Raw genomic sequence first — 22,564 nt, 5'->3', positions numbered from 1 at the left:
GGCTACGGGGAAAAGAAAATATCCTCAGATAAGAAGCGGAGAGAAGCTTTCTGAGAAACTGCATTGCGGTGTGTGAATGCACCTCACGGAGTTACACTCTTCTCTTCAGTGATCAGTTTGCCAACACCGTTTTCTTGAAGCTTGCGATGAGATACTTCTCAGCGCTAGCAGCTTACGGTGACAAAGGAAATATCCTCAGATAAGAAATGAAAGAAGCTTCCTCGGGAATTGCTTTCAGATACGAGACTTCAGCTCCCAGAGTTACATCACTGTGTCTTGGAGCCGTTTCCTAGCACTGTTTTTGTGGATTCTGAGAACCGATAATTTCGGATGGGAACTGATAATTTCGGCTGGGAGGCAGGAACTATCCTCCGAGAAAAAGCGGAAGGAAGCTTTCTGAGAAACTGCTTTGTGATGTGTGAATTCATTTCAAAGGGTTACACCACTCTTTCATGAGGAGTTTGCTAGCACTGTGTTTCTAGAATCTCACGAGTGATATCTTGGATACCGTTGAATCCCATGGTGAATCATGAAATCTCCTCAGACCAATCTGCAGAGAGGCGTCCTCTGAAACTCCTTTGCTGTGGGTGACTTCGGCTCACAGAGTTCTACCATTGTTTCCCTTGAGACGCTTGCTAACAGTGTTTTCGCAGAATCTGCTCTAAGACCCACAGTGGGACTCCGAGACCACAAATAACCTCAGCTCGAAAACGAAAAATAGAAGCTTTCTGAGAAACTGCTTTGTGATGTGTGACTTCAACTCACTGAATTACACCTGCCTTTCATGGAGCCGTTGGCTACCCCCGTTTCTGTGGAATCTGGAAACTGATATTTCAGACCCCTTTGAGGACTACGGGGCCAAAGGAAATATCCTCCGTTACAAAGGAGAAAGAAGCTTTCTGAGAACCTTCTTTGTGATCTGTGAATTCATCTCACAGAATTGCAGCTTTCTCCTAATGAAGCCCTTCGCGAAGACTGTTCTCGTGGAATTTGCAAAGTGATATTTGGGAGCTCACTGAGGGCTCCGGTGAAAAGGAAATAGCCTCAGATGCACACTGGAAAGAAGCTTTGTGAGAAACTGCATTGCGCTGTGTGAGTGCACCTCCCAGAGTTACACTTTTCCGTGATGAGTTTGACAAGACCGTTTCCTTGAAATCCGCAATGGGAGACTTCTTGGAGCTACGCAGCTTACCGTGACAAAGGAAGTATCCCTAGATAAAAATGACAGAAGCTTCCTCCGAAATTGCTTTCAGATACGTGACTTCATCTGACCGAGTTACATCACTGTTTCTTGGAGCCGTTTCCCAACACTGTTTATGTGGATTCTGAGAACTGATATTTCGGATGGGTTTGGAGAGTGTGGGGACAAAGGGATTATCCTCCGAGAAAAAGCAGGGTGCAGCTTTCTGAGAAACAGGTTTGTGACGTGTGAGTTCATTTCAACGGCTTTCACCACTCTTGGGAGCACACGGAGGGATATGGTGAGAAAAGAAAGGTCCTCAGATAAAAACTGGAAAGAAGCCTTCGGAGAAACTGCATTGTGACATGTGAATGCGACTCCTAGACTTCCACGCAACTTTTCACTGACCCGTTTGCTAACACTGTTTGATTGCAGTCTGCACTGGGCTATTTCTCAGCGCAATGAAGCTTACGGTGACCCAGGAAATATCGTAAATGAAAACTGGAAAGAAGCTTTGTGAGAAACTTCTCAGTGAAACGTGAATTCATCTCACAGAGTTCCCACTTAGTCTTCGCGAAGCAGTTTGCTAACACCGTTTTCCTGGAATCTGCGTAGTACTATCTGGGAGCGCATTGAGGGCCCACGGTGAAAACGGAAACATCCTCAGATCGTAACGAGAAAGAAGCTGTCTCCGAAATTGCTTTGTGATGTGTCAGTTCACCACACAGAGATTCACCTTCCCTTCTTGTAGCCCTTTGCCAGCACTGTTTCCCTGGATTCTGCAAAGTGATATTTGGGAGCTCATTGAGGGCTACGGGGAAAAGGAAATAGCCTCAGATAAAAACTGGAAGGAAGCGTTCTGAGAAACTGCATTGCGATGTGTGAATGCAACTCACAGAGCGACACTTGTCTCTTCAGTGACCAGTTTGCTCACACAGTTTCCTTGAAATCTGCCTTGGGATGCTTCTTAGCGCAATGAAGCTTACGGTGACAAAGGAAATCTCCTCAGAAAACATTAAAAGAAGCTTTCTTAGAAACTGGTTTGCGATGTGTGAAATCATCTCCCAGCGTTACATCGGCGTTTCGTGGGGCAGTCGTTTATCACTGTCTCTCAGGAACCCGAGAAGGGCTACTTTGGATGGAATTGAGGCCTACGCTGATGAAGGACATATCCCCCATTAAAAACGTGAGAGAAGCTTTGTGAGACACTTCTCTGTGCTACGTGAATTCAACACATAGAGTTACAGCTGAATCTTCAGGAAGCAGTTTGCCACCACTGTTTTCCGGGAATCTGCAAAGTGATATTTGGGGGCGCATTCAGGGCCCATGGTGCAAAAGGAAACATCCTCAGACGATAACTAGAAAGAAGCTGACTCAGACATTGCTTTGTGATGTTGAATTCCCCACACGGAGCTTCACCTTTACCATCTTGTAGCAGTATGCTAACACTGTTTTCATGGATTCCGCAAAGGGATGTTTGGGAGCTCATTGAGGCCTATGGTGAAAAGGGAAATATCCTCAGACGCAAACAAGAAAGAAGTGTTTTGAGAAACGGCGTTGGGATGTGTGAATGCAACTCACGGAGTTACAGTTTTCTCTTCAGTGATCAACTTGTTCACACAGTTTTCCTGAAATCTGCCATGGCATATATTTCTTAGCGCAATGAAGCTTACAGAGGGCATAGCCTCAGATAAAATGAGAAAAGAAGCTGTCTTAGAAACTGGATCGTGATGTGAGAATTCATCTCACAGAGTTACACACCCCTTTCGTGGAAGAGTCATTTAACACTGTCTTTGAGGAACCTGAGAAGGGCTACTTCGGTTCGAATTCAGGCCTACGCTGAAATACCCTCGATGTAAAACGTGAGCGAAGCTCTGTGAGAAACTTCTCTGTGATACGTGAATTCATCACACAGAGTTACAACTGAGTCTTCAGGAAGCAGTTTGCTAACACCGTTTTCGTGGAATCTGCAAAGTGATACTTGGGGGCGCATTGAGGCCCATAGTGAACACGGAAACATCCTCCGATATGAACTAGAAAGAAGCAGTCTCAGAAATTGCTCTGTGATGTTGAATCCACCACACAGAGATTCACCTTTACCTTCTTGTAGCAGTTTGCTAACACTGTTGCGTGGATTCTGCAAAGTGATCTTTGGGAGCTCATTGTGGGCTACGGGGAAAAGAAAATATCCTCAGATAAGAAGAAGAAGGAAGCTTTCTGAGAAACTGCATTGCGGTGTGTGAATGCACCTCACGGAGTTACACTCTTCTCTTCAGTGATCAGTTTTCCAACACCGTTTTCTTGAAGCTTGCGATGAGATACTTCTCAGCGCTAGCAGCTTACGGTGACAAAGGAAATATCCTCAGATAAGAAATGAAAGAAGCTTCCTCGGGAATTGCTTTCAGATACGAGACTTCAGCTCCCAGAGTTACATCACTGTGTCTTGGAGCCGTTTCCTAGCACTGTTTTTGTGGATTCTGAGAACTGATAATTTCGGATGGGAACTGATAATTTCGGCTGGGAGGCAGGAACTATCCTCCGAGAAAAAGCGGAAGGAAGCTTTCTGAGAAACTGCTTTGTGATGTGTGAATTCATTTCAAAGGGTTACACCACTCTTTCATGAGGAGTTTGCTAGCACTGTGTTTGTAGAATCTCACGAGTGATATCTTGGATAGCGTTGAATCCCATGGTGAATCATGAAATCTCCTCAGACCAATCTGCAGAGAGGCCTCCTCTGAAACTCCTTTGCTGTGGGTGACTTCGGCTCACAGAGTTCTACCATTGTTTCCCTTGAGACGCTTGCTAACAGTGTTTTCGCAGAATCTGCTCTAAGACCCACAGTGGGGCTCCGAGACCACAAATAACCTCAGCTCGAAAACGAAAAATAGAAGCTTTCTGAGAAACTGCTTTGTGATGTGTGACTTCAACTCACTGAATTACACCTGCCTTTCATGGAGCCGTTGGCTACCCCCGTTTCTGTGGAATCTGGAAACTGATATTTCAGACCCCTTTGAGGACTACGGGGCCAAAGGAAATATCCTCCGTTACAAAGGAGAAAGAAGCTTTCTGAGAAACTTCTTTGTGATCTGTGAATTCATCTCACAGAATTGCAGCTTTCTCCTAATGAAGCCCTTCGCGAAGACTGTTCTCGTGGAATTTGCAAAGTGATATTTGGGAGCTCACTGAGGGCTCCGGTGAAAAGGAAATAGCCTCAGATGCACACTGGAAAGAAGCTTTGTGAGAAACTGCATTGCGCTGTGTGAGTGCACCTCCCAGAGTTACACTTTTCCGTGATGAGTTTGACAAGACCGTTTCCTTGAAATCCTCAATGGGAGACTTCTTGGAGCTATGCAGCTTACCGTGACAAAGGAAGTATCCCTAGATAAAAATGACAGAAGCTTCCTCAGAAATTGCTTTCAGATACGTGAATTCATCTGACCGAGTTACATCACTGTTTCTTGGAGCCGTTTCCCAGCACTGTTTATGTGGATTCTGAGAACTGATATTTCGGATGGGTTTGGAGAGTGTGGGGAGAAAGGGATTATCCTCCGAGAAAAAACAGGGTGCAGCTTTCTGAGAAACAGCTTTGTGACGTGTGAGTTCATTTCAAAGGCTTTCACCACTCTTGGGAGCACACGGAGGGATATGGTGAGAAAAGAAAGGTCCTGAGATAAAAACTGAAAAGAAGCCTTCGGAGAAACTGCATTGTGACATGTGAATGCGACTCCTAGACTTCCACGCAACTTTTCACTGACCCGTTTGCTAACACTGTTTGATTGCAGTCTGCACTGGGCTATTTCTCAGTGCAATGAAGCTTACGGTGACCCAGTAAATATCATAAATGAAAACTGGAAAGAAGCTTTGTGAGAAACTTCTCAGTGAAACGTGAATTCATCTCACAGAGTTCCCACTTAGTCTTCGCGAAGCAGTTTGCTAACACCGTTTTCCTGGAATCTGCGTAGTAGTATCTGGGAGCACATTGAGGGCCCACGGTGAAAACGGAAACATCCTCAGATCGTAACGAGAAAGAAGCTGTCTCCGAAATTGCTTTGTGATGTGTCAGTTCACCACACAGAGATTCACCTTCCCTTCTTGTAGCCCTTTGCCAGCACTGTTTCCCTGGATTCCGCAAAGTGATATTTGGGAGCTCATTGAGGGCTACGGGTAAAAGGAAATAGCCTCAGATAAAAACTGGTAGGAAGCGTTCTGAGAAACTGCATTGCGATGTGTGAATGCAACTCACAGAGCGACACTTGTCTCTTCAGTGACCAGTTTGCTCACACAGTTTCCTTGAAATCTGCCTTGGGATGCTTCGTAGCGCAATGAAGCTTACGGTGACAAAGGAAATCTCCTCAGAAAACATTAAAAGAAGCTTTCTTAGAAACTGGTTTGCGATGTGTGAAATCATCTCCCAGCGTTACATCGGTGTTTCGTGGGGCTGTCGTTTAACACTGTCTCTCAGGAACGCGAGAAGGGCTACTTTGGATGGAATTGAGGCCTACGCTGATGAAGGACATATCCCCCATTAAAAACGTGAGAGAAGCTTTGTGAGACACTTCTCTGTGCTACGTGAATTCAACACATAGAGTTACAGCTGAATCTTCAGGAAGCAGTTTGCCACCACTGTTTTCCGGGAATCTGCAAAGTGATATTTGGGGGCGCATTCATGGCCCATTGTGCCAAAGGAAACATCCTCAGACGATAACTAGAAAGAAGCTGACTCAGACATTGCTTTGTGATGTTGAATTCCCCACACGGAGCTTCACCTTTACCATCTTGTAGCAGTATGCTAACACTGTTTTCATGGATTCCGCAAAGGGATGTTTGGGAGCTCATTGAGGCCTATGGTGAAAAGGGAAATATCCTCAGACACAAACAAGAAAGAAGTGTTTTGAGAAACGGCGTTGGGATGTGTGAATGCAACTCACGGAGTTACAGTTTTCTCTTCAGTGATCAGCTTGCTCACACAGTTTTCCTGAAATCTGCCATGGCATATTTCTTAGCGCAATGAAGCTTACAGAGGGCATAGCCTCAGATAAAATGAGAAAAGAAGCTGTCTTAGAAACTGGATCGTGATGTGAGAATTCATCTCACAGAGTTACACACCCCTTTCGTGGAAGAGTCATTTAACACTGTCTTTGAGGAACCTGAGAAGGGCTACTTCGGTTCGAATTCAGGCCTACGCTGAAATACCCTCGATGCAAAACGTGAGCGAAGCCGTGTGAGAAACTTCTCTGTGATACGTGAATTCATCACACAGAGTTACAACTGAGTCTTCAGGAAGCAGTTTGCTAACACCGTTTTCGTGGAATCTGCAAAGTGATATTTGGGGGCGCATTGAGGCCCATAGTGAACACGGAAACATCCTCCGATATTAACTAGAAAGAAGCAGTCCCAGAAATTGCTGTGTGATGATGAATCCACCACACAGAGATTCACCTTTACCTTCTTGTAGCAGTTTGCTAACACTGTTGCCGTGGATTCTGCAAAGTGATCTTTGGGAGCTCATTGTGGGCTACGGGGAAAAGAAAATATCCTCAGATAAGAAGCGGAAGGAAGCTTTCTGAGAAACTGCATTGCGGTGTGTGAATGCACCTCACGGAGTTACACTCTTCTCTTCAGTGATCAGTTTGCCAACACCGTTTTCTTGAAGCTTGCGATGAGATACTTCTCAGCGCTAGCAGCTTACGGTGACGAAGGAAATATCCTCAGATAAGAAATGAAAGAAGCTTCCTCGGGAATTGCTTTCAGATACGAGACTTCAGCTCCCAGAGTTACCTCACTGTGTCTTGGAGCCGTTTCCTAGCACTGTTTTTGTGGATTCTGAGAACCGATAATTTCGGATGGGAACTGATAATTTCGGCTGGGAGGCAGGAACTATCCTCCGAGAAAAAGCGGAAGGAAGCTTTCTGAGAAACTGCTTTGTGATGTGTGTATTCATTTCAAAGGGTTACACCACTCTTTCATGAGGAGTTTGCTAGCACTGTGTTTGTAGAATCTCACGAGTGATATCTTGGATAGCGTTGAATCCCATGGTGAATCATGAAATCTCCTCAGACAAATCTGCAGAGAGGCCTCCTCTGAAACTCCTTTGCTGTGGGTGACTTCGGCTCACAGATTTCTACCATTGTTTCCCTTGAGACGCTTGCTAACAGTGTTTTCGCAGAATCTGCTCTAAGACACACAGTGGGGCTCTGAGACCACAAATAACCTCAGCTCGAAAACGAAAAATAGAAGCTTTCTGAGAAACTGCTTTGTGATGTGTGACTTCAACTCACTGAATTACACCTGCGTTTCATGGAGCCATTGGCTACCCCCGTTTCTGTGAAATCTGGAAACTGATATTTCAGACCCCTTTGAGGACTACGGGGCCAAAGGAAATATCCTCCGTTACAAAGGAGAAAGAAGCTTTCTGAGAAACTTCTTTGTGATCTGTGAATTCATCTCACAGAATTGCAGCTTTCTCCTAATGAAGCCCTTCACGAAGACTGTTCTCGTGGAATTTGCAAAGTGATATTTGGGAGCTCACTGAGGGCTCCGGTGAAAAGGAAATTGCCTCAGATGCACACTGGAAAGAAGCTTTGTGAGAAACTGCATTGCGCTGTGTGAGTGCACCTCCCAGAGTTACACTTTTCCGTGATGAGTTTGACAAGACCGTTTCCCTGAAATCCGCAATGGGAGACTTCTTGGAGCTACGCAGCTTACCGTGACAAAGGAAGTATCCCTAGATAAAAATGACAGAAGCTTCCTCAGAAATTGCTTTCAGATACGTGACTTCATCAGACCGAGTTACATCACTGTTTCTTGGAGCCGTTTCCCAGCACTGTTTATGTGGATTCCGAGAACTGATATTTCGGATGGGTTTGGAGAGTGTGGGGAGAAATTGATTATCCTCCGAGAAAAAGCAGGGTGCAGCTTTCTGAGAAACAGCTTTGTGACGTGTGAGTTCATTTCAAAGGCTTTCACCACTCTTGGGAGCACACGGAGGGATATGGTGAGAAAAGAAAGGTCCTCAGATAAAAACTGGAAAGAAGCCTTCGGAGAAACTGCATTGTGACATGTGAATGCGACTCCTAGACTTCCACGCAACTTTTCACTGACCCGTTTGCTAACACTGTTTGATTGCAGTACGCACTGGGCTATTTCTCAGCGCAATGAAGCTTACGGTGACCCAGGAAATATCGTAAATGAAAACTGGAAAGAAGCTTTGTGAGAAACTTCTCAGTGAAACGTGAATTCATCTCACAGAGTTCCCACTTAGTCTTCGCGAAGCAGTTTGCTAACACCGTTTTCGTGGAATCTGCATAGTACTATCTGGGAGCGCATTGAGGGCCCACGGTGAAAACAGAAACATCCTCAGATCGTAACGAGAAAGAAGCTGTCTCCGAAATTGCTTTGTGATGTGTCAGTTCACCACACAGAGATTCAACTTCCCTTCTTGTAGCCCTTTGCCAGCACTGTTTCCCTGGATTCTGCAAAGTGATATTTGGGAGCTCATTGAGGGCTACGGGGAAAAGGAAATAGCCTCAGATACAAACTGGAAGGAAGCGTTCTGAGAAACTGCATTGCGATGTGTGAATGCAACTCACAGAGTGACACTTGTCTCTTCAGTGACCAGTTTGCTCACACAGTTTCCTTGAAATCTGCCTTGGGATGCTTCTTAGCGCAATGAAGCTTACGGTGACAAAGGAAATCTCCTCAGAAAACATTAAAAGAAGCTTTCTTAGAAACTGGTTTGCGATGTGTGAAATCATCTCCCAGCGTTACATCGGCGTTTCGTGGGGCAGTCGTTTAACACTGTCTCTCAGGAACCCGAGAAGGGCTACTTTGGATGGAATTGAGGCCTACGCTGATGAAGGACATATCCCCCATTAAAAACGTGAGAGAAGCTTTGTGAGACACTTCTCTGTGCTACGTGAATTCAACACATAGAGTTACAGCTGAATCTTCAGGAAGCAGTTTGCCACCACTGTTTTCCGGGAATCTGCAAAGTGATATTTGGGGGCGCATTCAGGGCCCATGGTGCAAAAGGAAACATCCTCAGACGATAACTAGAAAGAAGCTGACTCAGACATTGCTTTGTGATGTTGAATTCCCCACACGGAGCTTCACCTTTACCCTCTTGTAGCAGTATGCTAACACTGTTTTCATGGATTCCGCTAAGGGATGTTTGGGAGCTCATTGAGGCCTATGGTGAAAAGGGAAATATCCTCAGACGCAAACAAGAAAGAAGTGTTTTGAGAAACGGCGTTGGGATGTGTGAATGCAACTCACGGAGTTACAGTTTTCTCTTCAGTGATCAACTTGCTCACACAGTTTTCCTGAAATCTGCCATGGCATATTTTTTAGCGCAATGAAGCTTACAGAGGGCATAGCCTCAGATAAAATGAGAAAAGAAGCTGTCTTAGAAACTGGATCGTGATGTGAGAATTCATCTCACAGAGTTACACACCCTTTCGTGGAAGAGTCATTTAACACAGTCTTTGAGGAACCTGAGAAGTGCTACTTCGGTTCGAATTCACGCCTACGCTGAAATACCCTCGATGCAAAACGTGAGCGAAGCTGTGTGAGAAACTTCTCTGTGATACGTGAATTCATCACACAGAGTTACAACTGAGTCTTCAGGAAGCAGTTTGCTAACACCGTTTTCGTGGAATCTGCAAAGTGATATTTGGGGGCGCATTGAGGCCCATAGTGAACACGGAAACATCCTCCGATATTAACTAGAAAGAAGCAGTCTCAGAAATTGCTCTGTGATGTTGAATCCACCACACAGAGATTCACCTTTACCTTCTCGTAGCAGTTTGCTAACACTGTTGCCGTGGATTCTGCAAAGTGATCTTTGGGAGCTCATTGTGGGCTACGGGGAAAAGAAAATATCCTCAGATAAGAAGCGGAAGGAAGCTTTCTGAGAAACTGCATTGCGGTGTGTGAATGCACCTCACGGAGTTACACTCTTCTCTTCAGTGATCAGTTTGCCAACACCGTTTTCTTGAAGCTTGCGATGAGATACTTCTCAGCGCTAGCAGCTTACGGTGACGAAGGAAATATCCTCAGATAAGAAATGAAAGAAGCTTCCTCGGGAATTGCTTTCAGATACGAGACTTCAGCTCCCAGAGTTACCTCACTGTGTCTTGGAGCCGTTTCCTAGCACTGTTTTTGTGGATTCTGAGAACCGATAATTTCGGATGGGAACTGATAATTTCGGCTGGGAGGCAGGAACTATCCTCCGAGAAAAAGCGGAAGGAAGCTTTCTGAGAAACTGCTTTGTGATGTGTGTATTCATTTCAAAGGGTTACACCACTCTTTCATGAGGAGTTTGCTAGCACTGTGTTTGTAGAATCTCACGAGTGATATCTTGGATAGCGTTGAATCCCATGGTGAATCATGAAATCTCCTCAGACAAATCTGCAGAGAGGCCTCCTCTGAAACTCCTTTGCTGTGGGTGACTTCGGCTCACAGATTTCTACCATTGTTTCCCTTGAGACGCTTGCTAACAGTGTTTTCGCAGAATCTGCTCTAAGACACACAGTGGGGCTCCGAGACCACAAATAACCTCAGCTCGAAAACGAAAAATAGAAGCTTTCTGAGAAACTGCTTTGTGATGTGTGACTTCAACTCACTGAATTACACCTGCGTTTCATGGAGCCGTTGGCTACCCCCGTTTCTGTGAAATCTGGAAACTGATATTTCAGACCCCTTTGAGGACTACGGGGCCAAAGGAAATATCCTCCGTTACAAAGGAGAAAGAAGCTTTCTGAGAAACTTCTTTGTGATCTGTGAATTCATCTCACAGAATTGCAGCTTTCGCCTAATGAAGCCCTTCACGAAGACTGTTCTCGAGGAATTTGCAAAGTGATATTTGGGAGCTCACTGAGGGCTCCGGTGAAAAGGAAATTGCCTCAGATGCACACTGGAAAGAAGCTTTGTGAGAAACTGCATTGCGCTGTGTGAGTGCACCTCCCAGAGTTACACTTTTCCGTGATGAGTTTGACAAGACCGTTTCCTTGAAATCCGCAATGGGAGACTTCTTGGAGCTACGCAGCTTACCGTGACAAAGGAAGTATCCCTAGATAAAAATGACAGAAGCTTCCTCAGAAATTGCTTTCAGATACGTGACTTCATCAGACCGAGTTACATCACTGTTTCTTGGAGCCGTTTCCCAGCACTGTTTATGTGGATTCCGAGAACTGATATTTCGGATGGGTTTGGAGAGTGTGGGGAGAAAGGGATTATCCTCCGAGAAAAAGCAGGGTGCAGCTTTCTGAGAAACAGCTTTGTGACGTGTGAGTTCATTTCAAAGGCTTTCACCACTCTTGGGAGCACACGGAGGGATATGGTGAGAAAAGAAAGGTCCTCAGATAAAAACTGGAAAGAAGCCTTCGGAGAAACTGCATTGTGACATGTGAATGCGACTCCTAGACTTCCACGCAACTTTTCACTGACCCGTTTGCTAACACTGTTTGATTGCAGTACGCACTGGGCTATTTCTCAGCGCAATGAAGCTTACGGTGACCCAGGAAATATCGTAAATGAAAACTGCAAAGAAGCTTTGTGAGAAACTTCTCAGTGAAACGTGAATTCATCTCACAGAGTTCCCACTTAGTCTTCGCGAAGCAGTTTGCTAACACCGTTTTCGTGGAATCTGCATAGTACTATCTGGGAGCGCATTGAGGGCCCACGGTGAAAACGGAAACATCCTCAGATCGTAACGAGAAAGAAGCTGTCTCCGAAATTGCTTTGTGATGTGTCAGTTCACCACACAGAGATTCAACTTCCCTTCTTGTAGCCCTTTGCCAGCACTGTTTCCCTGGATTCTGCAAAGTGATATTTGGGAGCTCATTGAGGGCTACGGGGAAAAGGAAATAGCCTCAGATACAAACTGGAAGGAAGCGTTCTGAGAAACTGCATTGCGATGTGTGAATGCAACTCACAGTGTGACACTTGTCTCTTCAGTGACCAGTTTGCTCACACAGTTTCCTTAAAATCTGCCTTGGGATGCTTCTTAGCGCAATGAAGCTTACGGTGACAAAGGAAATCTCCTCAGAAAACATTAAAAGAAGCTTTCTTAGAAACTGGTTTGCGATGTGTGAAATCATCTCCCAGCGTTACATCGGCGTTTCGTGGGGCAGTCGTTTAACACTGTCTCTCAGGAACCCGAGAAGGGCTACTTTGGATGGAATTGAGGCCTACGCTGATGAAGGACATATCCCCCATTACAAACGTGAGAGAAGCTTTGTGAGACACTTCTCTGTGCTACGTGAATTCAACACATAGAGTTACAGCTGAATCTTCAGGAAGCAGTTTGCCACCACTGTTTTCCGGGAATCTGCAAAGTGATATTTGGGGGCGCATTCAGGGCCCATGGTGCAAAAGGAAACATCCTCAGACGATAACTAGAAAGAAGCTGACTCAGACATTGCTTTGTGATGTTGAATTCCCCACACGGAGCTTCACCTTTACCCTCTTGTAGCAGTATGCTAACACTGTTTTCATGGATTCCGCAAAGGGATGTTTGGGAGCTCATTGAGGCCTATGGTGAAAAGGGAAATATCCTCAAACGCAAACAAGAAAGAAGTGTTTTGAGAAACGGCGTTGGGATGTGTGAATGCAACTCACGGAGTTACAGTTTTCTCTTCAGTGATCAACTTGCTCACACAGTTTTCCTGAAATCTGCCATGGCATATTTTTTAGCGCAATGAAGCTTACAGAGGGCATAGCCTCAGATAAAATGAGAAAAGAAGCTGTCTTAGAAACTGGATCGTGATGTGAGAATTCATCTCACAGAGTTACACACCCTTTCGTGGAAGAGTCATTTAACACAGTCTTTGAGGAACCTGAGAAGTGCTACTTCGGTTCGAATTCACGCCTACGCTGAAATACCCTCGATGCAAAACGTGAGCGAAGCTGTGTGAGAAACTTCTCTGTGATACGTGAATTCATCACACAGAGTTACAACTGAGTCTTCAGGAAGCAGTTTGCTAACACCGTTTTCGTGGAATCTGCAAAGTGATATTTGGGGGCGCATTGAGGCCCATAGTGAACACGGAAACATCCTCCGATATTAACTAGAAAGAAGCAGTCTCAGAAATTGCTCTGTGATGTTGAATCCACCACACAGAGATTCACCTTTACCTTCTCGTAGCAGTTTGCTAACACTGTTGCCGTGGATTCTGCAAAGTGATCTTTGGGAGCTCATTGTGGGCTACGGGGAAAAGAAAATATCCTCAGATAAGAAGCGGAAGGAAGCTTTCTGAGAAACTGCATTGCGGTGTGTGAATGCACCTCACGGAGTTACACTCTTCTCTTCAGTGATCAGTTTGCCAACACCGTTTTCTTGAAGCTTGCGATGAGATACTTCTCAGCGCTAGCAGCTTACGGTGACGAAGGAAATATCCTCAGATAAGAAATGAAAGAAGCTTCCTCGGGAATTGCTTTCAGATACGAGACTTCAGCTCCCAGAGTTACCTCACTGTGTCTTGGAGCCGTTTCCTAGCACTGTTTTTGTGGATTCTGAGAACCGATAATTTCGGATGGGAACTGATAATTTCGGCTGGGAGGCAGGAACTATCCTCCGAGAAAAAGCGGAAGGAAGCTTTCTGAGAAACTGCTTTGTGATGTGTGAATTCATTTCAAAGGGTTACACCACTCTTTCATGAGGAGTTTGCTAGCACTGTGTTTGTAGAATCTCACGAGTGATATCTTGGATAGCGTTGAATCCCATGGTGAATCATGAAATCTCCTCAGACCAATCTGCAGAGAGGCGTCCTCTGAAACTCCTTTGCTGTGGGTGACTTCGGCTCACAGAGTTCTACCATTGTTTCCCTTGAGACGCTTGCTAACAGTGTTTTCGCAGAATCTGCTCTAAGACCCACAGTGGGACTCCGAGACCACAAATAACCTCAGCTCGAAAACGAAAAATAGAAGCTTTCTGAGAAACTGCTTTGTGATGTGTGACTTCAACTCACTGAATTACACCTGCCTTTCATGGAGCCGTTGGCTACCCCCGTTTCTGTGGAATCTGGAAACTGATATTTCAGACCCCTTTGAGGACTACGGGGCCAAAGGAAATATCCTCCGTTACAAAGGAGAAAGAAGCTTTCTGAGAACCTTCTTTGTGATCTGTGAATTCATCTCACAGAATTGCAGCTTTCTCCTAATGAAGCCCTTCGCGAAGACTGTTCTCGTGGAATTTGCAAAGTGATATTTGGGAGCTCACTGAGGGCTCCGGTGAAAAGGAAATAGCCTCAGATGCACACTGGAAAGAAGCTTTGTGAGAAACTGCATTGCGCTGTGTGAGTGCACCTCCCAGAGTTACACTTTTCCGTGATGAGTTTGACAAGACCGTTTCCTTGAAATCCTCAATGGGAGACTTCTTGGAGCTATGCAGCTTACCGTGACAAAGGAAGTATCCCTAGATAAAAATGACAGAAGCTTCCTCAGAAATTGCTTTCAGATACGTGAATTCATCTGACCGAGTTACATCACTGTTTCTTGGAGCCGTTTCCCAGCACTGTTTATGTGGATTCTGAGAACTGATATTTCGGATGGGTTTGGAGAGTGTGGGGAGAAAGGGATTATCCTCCGAGAAAAAGCAGGGTGCAGCTTTCTGAGAAACAGCTTTGTGACGTGTGAGTTCATTTCAAAGGCTTTCACCACTCTTGGGAGCACACGGAGGGATATGGTGAGAAAAGAAAGGTCCTGAGATAAAAACTGAAAAGAAGCCTTCGGAGAAACTGCATTGTGACATGTGAATGCGACTCCTAGACTTCCACGCAACTTTTCACTGACCCGTTTGCTAACACTGTTTGATTGCAGTCTGCACTGGGCTATTTCTCAGTGCAATGAAGCTTACGGTGACCCAGTAAATATCATAAATGAAAACTGGAAAGAAGCTTTGTGAGAAACTTCTCAGTGAAACGTGAATTCATCTCACAGAGTTCCCACTTAGTCTTCGCGAAGCAGTTTGCTAACACCGTTTTCCTGGAATCTGCGTAGTAGTATCTGGGAGCACATTGAGGGCCCACGGTGAAAACGGAAACATCCTCAGATCGTAACGAGAAAGAAGCTGTCTCCGAAATTGCTTTGTGATGTGTCAGTTCACCACACAGAGATTCACCTTCCCTTCTTGTAGCCCTTTGCCAGCACTGTTTCCCTGGATTCCGCAAAGTGATATTTGGGAGCTCATTGAGGGCTACGGGTAAAAGGAAATAGCCTCAGATAAAAACTGGTAGGAAGCGTTCTGAGAAACTGCATTGCGATGTGTGAATGCAACTCACAGAGCGACACTTGTCTCTTCAGTGACCAGTTTGCTCACACAGTTTCCTTGAAATCTGCCTTGGGATGCTTCGTAGCGCAATGAAGCTTACGGTGACAAAGGAAATCTCCTCAGAAAACAATAAAAGAAGCTTTCTTAGAAACTGGTTTGCGATGTGTGAAATCATCTCCCATCGTTACATCGGTGTTTCGTGGGGCAGTCGTTTAACACTGTCTCTCAGGAACGCGAGAAGGGCTACTTTGGATGGAATTGAGGCCTACGCTGATGAAGGACATATCCCCCATTAAAAACGTGAGAGAAGCTTTGTGAGACACTTCTCTGTGCTACGTGAATTCAACACATAGAGTTACAGCTGAATCTTCAGGAAGCAGTTTGCCACCACTGTTTTCCGGGAATCTGCAAAGTGATATTTGGGGGCGCATTCATGGCCCATTGTGCCAAAGGAAACATCCTCAGACGATAACTAGAAAGAAGCTGACTCAGACATTGCTTTGTGATGTTGAATTCCCCACACGGAGCTTCACCTTTACCATCTTGTAGCAGTATGCTAACACTGTTTTCATGGATTCCGCAAAGGGATGTTTGGGAGCTCATTGAGGCCTATGGTGAAAAGGGAAATATCCTCAGACACAAACAAGAAAGAAGTGTTTTGAGAAACGGCGTTGGGATGTGTGAATGCAACTCACGGAGTTACAGTTTTCTCTTCAGTGATCAGCTTGCTCACACAGTTTTCCTGAAATCTGCCATGGCATATTTCTTAGCGCAATGAAGCTTACAGAGGGCATAGACTCAGATAAAATGAGAAAAGAAGCTGTCTTAGAAACTGGATCGTGATGTGAGAATTCGTCTCACAGAGTTACACACCCCTTTCGTGGAAGAGTCATTTAACACTGTCTTTGAGGAACCTGAGAAGGGCTACTTCGGTTCGAATTCAGGCCTACGCTGAAATACCCTCGATGCAAAACGTGAGCGAAGCCGTGTGAGAAACTTCTCTGTGTTACGTGAATTCATCACACAGAGTTACAACTGAGTCTTCAGGAAGCAGTTTGCTAACACCGTTTTCGTGGAATCTGCAAAGTGATATTTGGGGGCGCATTGAGGCCCATAGTGAACACGGAAACATCCTCCGATATTAACTAGAAAGAAGCAGTCCCAGAAATTGCTGTGTGATGATGAATCCACCACACAGAGATTCACCTTTACCTTCTTGTAGCAGTTTACTAACACTGTTGCCGTGGATTCTGCAAAGTGATCTTTGGGAGCTCATTGTGGGCTACGGGGAAAAGAAAATATCCTCAGATAAGAAGCGGAAGGAAGCTTTCTGAGAAACTGCATTGCGGTGTGTGAATGCACCTCACGGAGTTACACTCTTCTCTTCAGTGATCAGTTTGCCAACACCGTTTTCTTGAAGCTTGCGATGAGATACTTCTCAGCGCTAGCAGCTTACGGTGACAAAGGAAATATCCTCAGATAAGAAATGAAAGAAGCTTCCTCGGGAATTGCTTTCAGATACGAGACTTCAGCTCCCAGAGTTACATCACTGTGTCTTGGAGCCGTTTCCTAGCACTGTTTTTGTGGATTCTGAGAACTGATAATTTCGGATGGGAACTGATAATTTCGGCTGGGAGGCAGGAACTATCCTCCGAGAAAAAGCGGAAGGTAGCTTTCTGAGAAACTGCTTTGTGATGTGTGAATTCATTTCAAAGGGTTACACCACTCTTTCATGAGGAGTTTGCTAGCACTGTGTTTGTAGAATCTCACGAGTGATATCTTGGATAGCGTTGAATCCCATGGTGAATCATGAAATCTCCTCAGACCAATCTACAGAGAGGCGTCCTCTAAAACTCCTTTGCTGTGGGTGACTTCGTCTCACAGAGTTCTACCATTGTTTCCCTTGAGACGCTTGCTAACAGTGTTTTCGCAGAATCTGCTCTAAGACACACAGTGGGGCTCCGAGACCACAAATAACCTCAGCTCGAAAACGAAAAATAGAAGCTTTCTGAGAAACTGCTTTGTGATGTGTGACTTCAACTCACTGAATTACACCTGCCTTTCATGGAGCCGTTGGCTACCCCCGTTTCTGTGGAATCTGGAAACTGATATTTCAGACCCCTTTGAGGACTACGGGGCCAAAGGAAATATCCTCCGTTACAAAGGAGAAAGAAGCTTTCTGAGAAACTTCTTTGTGATCTGTGAATTCATCTCACAGAATTGCAGCTTTCTCCTAATGAAGCCCTTCGCGAAGACTGTTCTCGTGGAATTTGCAAAGTGATATTTGGGAGCTCACTGAGGGCTCCGGTGAAAAGGAAATAGCCTCAGATGCACACTGGAAAGAAGCTTTGTGAGAAACTGCATTGCGCTGTGTGAGTGCACCTCCCAGAGTTACACTTTTCCGTGATGAGTTTGACAAGACCGTTTCCTTGAAATCCGCAATGGGAGACTTCTTGGAGCTACGCAGCTTACCGTGACAAAGGAAGTATCCCTAGATAAAAATGACAGAAGCTTCCTCAGAAATTGCTTTCAGATACGTGACTTCATCTGACCGAGTTACATCACTGTTTCTTGGAGCCGTTTCCCAGCACTGTTTATGTGGATTCCGAGAACTGATATTTCGGATGGGTTTGGAGAGTGTGGGGAGAAAGGGATTATCCTCCGAGAAAAAGCAGGGTGCAGCTTTCTGAGAAACAGCTTTGTGACGTGTGAGTTCATTTCAAAGGCTTTCACCACTCTTGGGAGCACACGGAGGGATATGGTGAGAAAAGAAAGGTCCTCAGATAAAAACTGGAAAGAAGCCTTCGGAGAAACTGCATTGTGACATGTGAATGCGACTCCTAGACTTCCACGCAACTTTTCACTGACCCGTTTGCTAACACTGTTTGATTGCAGTACGCACTGGGCTATTTCTCAGCGCAATGAAGCTTACGGTGACCCAGGAAATATCGTAAATGAAAACTGCAAAGAAGCTTTGTGAGAAACTTCTCAGTGAAACGTGAATTCATCTCACAGAGTTCCCACTTAGTCTTCGCGAAGCAGTTTGCTAACACCGTTTTCCTGGAATCTGCGTAGTAGTATCTGGGAGCACATTGAGGGCCCACGGTGAAAACGGAAACATCCTCAGATCGTAACGAGAAAGAAGCTGTCTCCGAAATTGCTTTGTGATGTGTCAGTTCACCACACAGAGATTCACCTTCCCTTCTTGTAGCCCTTTGCCAGCACTGTTTCCCTGGATTCCGCAAAGTGATATTTGGGAGCTCATTGAGGGCTACGGGTAAAAGGAAATAGCCTCAGATAAAAACTGGTAGGAAGCGTTCTGAGAAACTGCATTGCGATGTGTGAATGCAACTCACAGAGCGACACTTGTCTCTTCAGTGACCAGTTTGCTCACACAGTTTCCTTGAAATCTGCCTTGGGATGCTTCGTAGCGCAATGAAGCTTACGGTGACAAAGGAAATCTCCTCAGAAAACATTAAAAGAAGCTTTCTTAGAAACTGGTTTGCGATGTGTGAAATCATCTCCCATCGTTACATCGGTGTTTCGTGGGGCTGTCGTTTAACACTGTCTCTCAGGAACGCGAGAAGGGCTACTTTGGATGGAATTGAGGCCTACGCTGATGAAGGACATATCCCCCATTAAAAACGTGAGAGAAGCTTTGTGAGACACTTCTCTGTGCTACGTGAATTCAACACATAGAGTTACAGCTGAATCTTCAGGAAGCAGTTTGCCACCAGTGTTTTCCGGGAATCTGCAAAGTGATATTTGGGGGCGCATTCAGGGCCCATTGTGCCAAAGGAAACATCCTCAGACGATAACTAGAAAGAAGCTGACTCAGACATTGCTTTGTGATGTTGAATTCCCCACACGGAGCTTCACCTTTACCATCTTGTAGCAGTATGCTAACACTGTTTTCATGGATTCCGCAAAGGGATGTTTGGGAGCTCATTGAGGCCTATGGTGAAAAGGGAAATATCCTCAGACACAAACAAGAAAGAAGTGTTTTGAGAAACGGCGTTGGGATGTGTGAATGCAACTCACGGAGTTACAGTTTTCTCTTCAGTGATCAGCTTGCTCACACAGTTTTCCTGAAATCTGCCATGGCATATTTCTTAGCGCAATGAAGCTTACAGAGGGCATAGCCTCAGATAAAATGAGAAAAGAAGCTGTCTTAGAAACTGGATCGTGATGTGAGAATTCATCTCACAGAGTTACACACCCCTTTCGTGGAAGAGTCATTTAACACTGTCTTTGAGGAACCTGAGAAGGGCTACTTCGGTTCGAATTCACGCCTACGCTGAAATACCCTCGATGCAAAACGTGAGCGAAGCTGTGTGAGAAACTTCTCTGTGATACGTGAATTCATCACACAGAGTTACAACTGAGTCTTCAGGAAGCAGTTTGCTAACACCGTTTTCGTGGAATCTGCAAAGTGATATTTGGGGGCGCATTGAGGCCCATAGTGAACACGGAAACATCCTCCGATATTAACTAGAAAGAAGCAGTCTCAGAAATTGCTCTGTGATGTTGAATCCACCACACAGAGATTCACCTTTACCTTCTCGTAGCAGTTTGCTAACACTGTTGCCGTGGATTCTGCAAAGTGATCTTTGGGAGCTCATTGTGGGCTACGGGGAAAAGAAAATATCCTCAGATAAGAAGCGGAAGGAAGCTTTCTGAGAAACTGCATTGCGGTGTGTGAATGCACCTCACGGAGTTACACTCTTCTCTTCAGTGATCAGTTTGCCAACACCGTTTTCTTGAAGCTTGCGATGAGATACTTCTCAGCGCTAGCAGCTTACGGTGACGAAGGAAATATCCTCAGATAAGAAATGAAAGAAGCTTCCTCGGGAATTGCTTTCAGATACGAGACTTCAGCTCCCAGAGTTACCTCACTGTGTCTTGGAGCCGTTTCCTAGCACTGTTTTTGTGGATTCTGAGAACCGATAATTTCGGATGGGAACTGATAATTTCGGCTGGGAGGCAGGAACTATCCTCCGAGAAAAAGCGGAAGGAAGCTTTCTGAGAAACTGCTTTGTGATGTGTGTATTCATTTCAAAGGGTTACACCACTCTTTCATGAGGAGTTTGCTAGCACTGTGTTTGTAGAATCTCACGAGTGATATCTTGGATAGCGTTGAATCCCATGGTGAATCATGAAATCTCCTCAGACAAATCTGCAGAGAGGCCTCCTCTGAAACTCCTTTGCTGTGGGTGACTTCGGCTCACAGATTTCTACCATTGTTTCCCTTGAGACGCTTGCTAACAGTGTTTTCGCAGAATCTGCTCTAAGACACACAGTGGGGCTCCGAGACCACAAATAACCTCAGCTCGAAAACGAAAAATAGAAGCTTTCTGAGAAACTGCTTTGTGATGTGTGACTTCAACTCACTGAATTACACCTGCGTTTCATGGAGCCGTTGGCTACCCCCGTTTCTGTGAAATCTGGAAACTGATATTTCAGACCCCTTTGAGGACTACGGGGCCAAAGGAAATATCCTCCGTTACAAAGGAGAAAGAAGCTTTCTGAGAAACTTCTTTGTGATCTGTGAATTCATCTCACAGAATTGCAGCTTTCGCCTAATGAAGCCCTTCACGAAGACTGTTCTCGAGGAATTTGCAAAGTGATATTTGGGAGCTCACTGAGGGCTCCGGTGAAAAGGAAATTGCCTCAGATGCACACTGGAAAGAAGCTTTGTGAGAAACTGCATTGCGCTGTGTGAGTGCACCTCCCAGAGTTACACTTTTCCGTGATGAGTTTGACAAGACCGTTTCCTTGAAATCCGCAATGGGAGACTTCTTGGAGCTACGCAGCTTACCGTGACAAAGGAAGTATCCCTAGATAAAAATGACAGAAGCTTCCTCAGAAATTGCTTTCAGATACGTGACTTCATCAGACCGAGTTACATCACTGTTTCTTGGAGCCGTTTCCCAGCACTGTTTATGTGGATTCCGAGAACTGATATTTCGGATGGGTTTGGAGAGTGTGGGGAGAAAGGGATTATCCTCCGAGAAAAAGCAGGGTGCAGCTTTCTGAGAAACAGCTTTGTGACGTGTGAGTTCATTTCAAAGGCTTTCACCACTCTTGGGAGCACACGGAGGGATATGGTGAGAAAAGAAAGGTCCTCAGATAAAAACTGGAAAGAAGCCTTCGGAGAAACTGCATTGTGACATGTGAATGCGACTCCTAGACTTCCACGCAACTTTTCACTGACCCGTTTGCTAACACTGTTTGATTGCAGTACGCACTGGGCTATTTCTCAGCGCAATGAAGCTTACGGTGACCCAGGAAATATCGTAAATGAAAACTGCAAAGAAGCTTTGTGAGAAACTTCTCAGTGAAACGTGAATTCATCTCACAGAGTTCCCACTTAGTCTTCGCGAAGCAGTTTGCTAACACCGTTTTCGTGGAATCTGCATAGTACTATCTGGGAGCGCATTGAGGGCCCACGGTGAAAACGGAAACATCCTCAGATCGTAACGAGAAAGAAGCTGTCTCCGAAATTGCTTTGTGATGTGTCAGTTCACCACACAGAGATTCAACTTCCCTTCTTGTAGCCCTTTGCCAGCACTGTTTCCCTGGATTCTGCAAAGTGATATTTGGGAGCTCATTGAGGGCTACGGGGAAAAGGAAATAGCCTCAGATACAAACTGGAAGGAAGCGTTCTGAGAAACTGCATTGCGATGTGTGAATGCAACTCACAGTGTGACACTTGTCTCTTCAGTGACCAGTTTGCTCACACAGTTTCCTTAAAATCTGCCTTGGGATGCTTCTTAGCGCAATGAAGCTTACGGTGACAAAGGAAATCTCCTCAGAAAACATTAAAAGAAGCTTTCTTAGAAACTGGTTTGCGATGTGTGAAATCATCTCCCAGCGTTACATCGGCGTTTCGTGGGGCAGTCGTTTAACACTGTCTCTCAGGAACCCGAGAAGGGCTACTTTGGATGGAATTGAGGCCTACGCTGATGAAGGACATATCCCCCATTACAAACGTGAGAGAAGCTTTGTGAGACACTTCTCTGTGCTACGTGAATTCAACACATAGAGTTACAGCTGAATCTTCAGGAAGCAGTTTGCCACCACTGTTTTCCGGGAATCTGCAAAGTGATATTTGG

The sequence above is a fragment of the Macaca mulatta genome, chromosome Y (assembly GCF_049350105.2).
Source record: "Macaca mulatta isolate MMU2019108-1 chromosome Y, T2T-MMU8v2.0, whole genome shotgun sequence".
Taxonomy (NCBI): Eukaryota; Metazoa; Chordata; class Mammalia; order Primates; family Cercopithecidae; genus Macaca; species Macaca mulatta.
The sequence above is the reverse complement of the archived record's forward strand: the minus strand, read 5'-3'. Positions refer to the sequence as shown.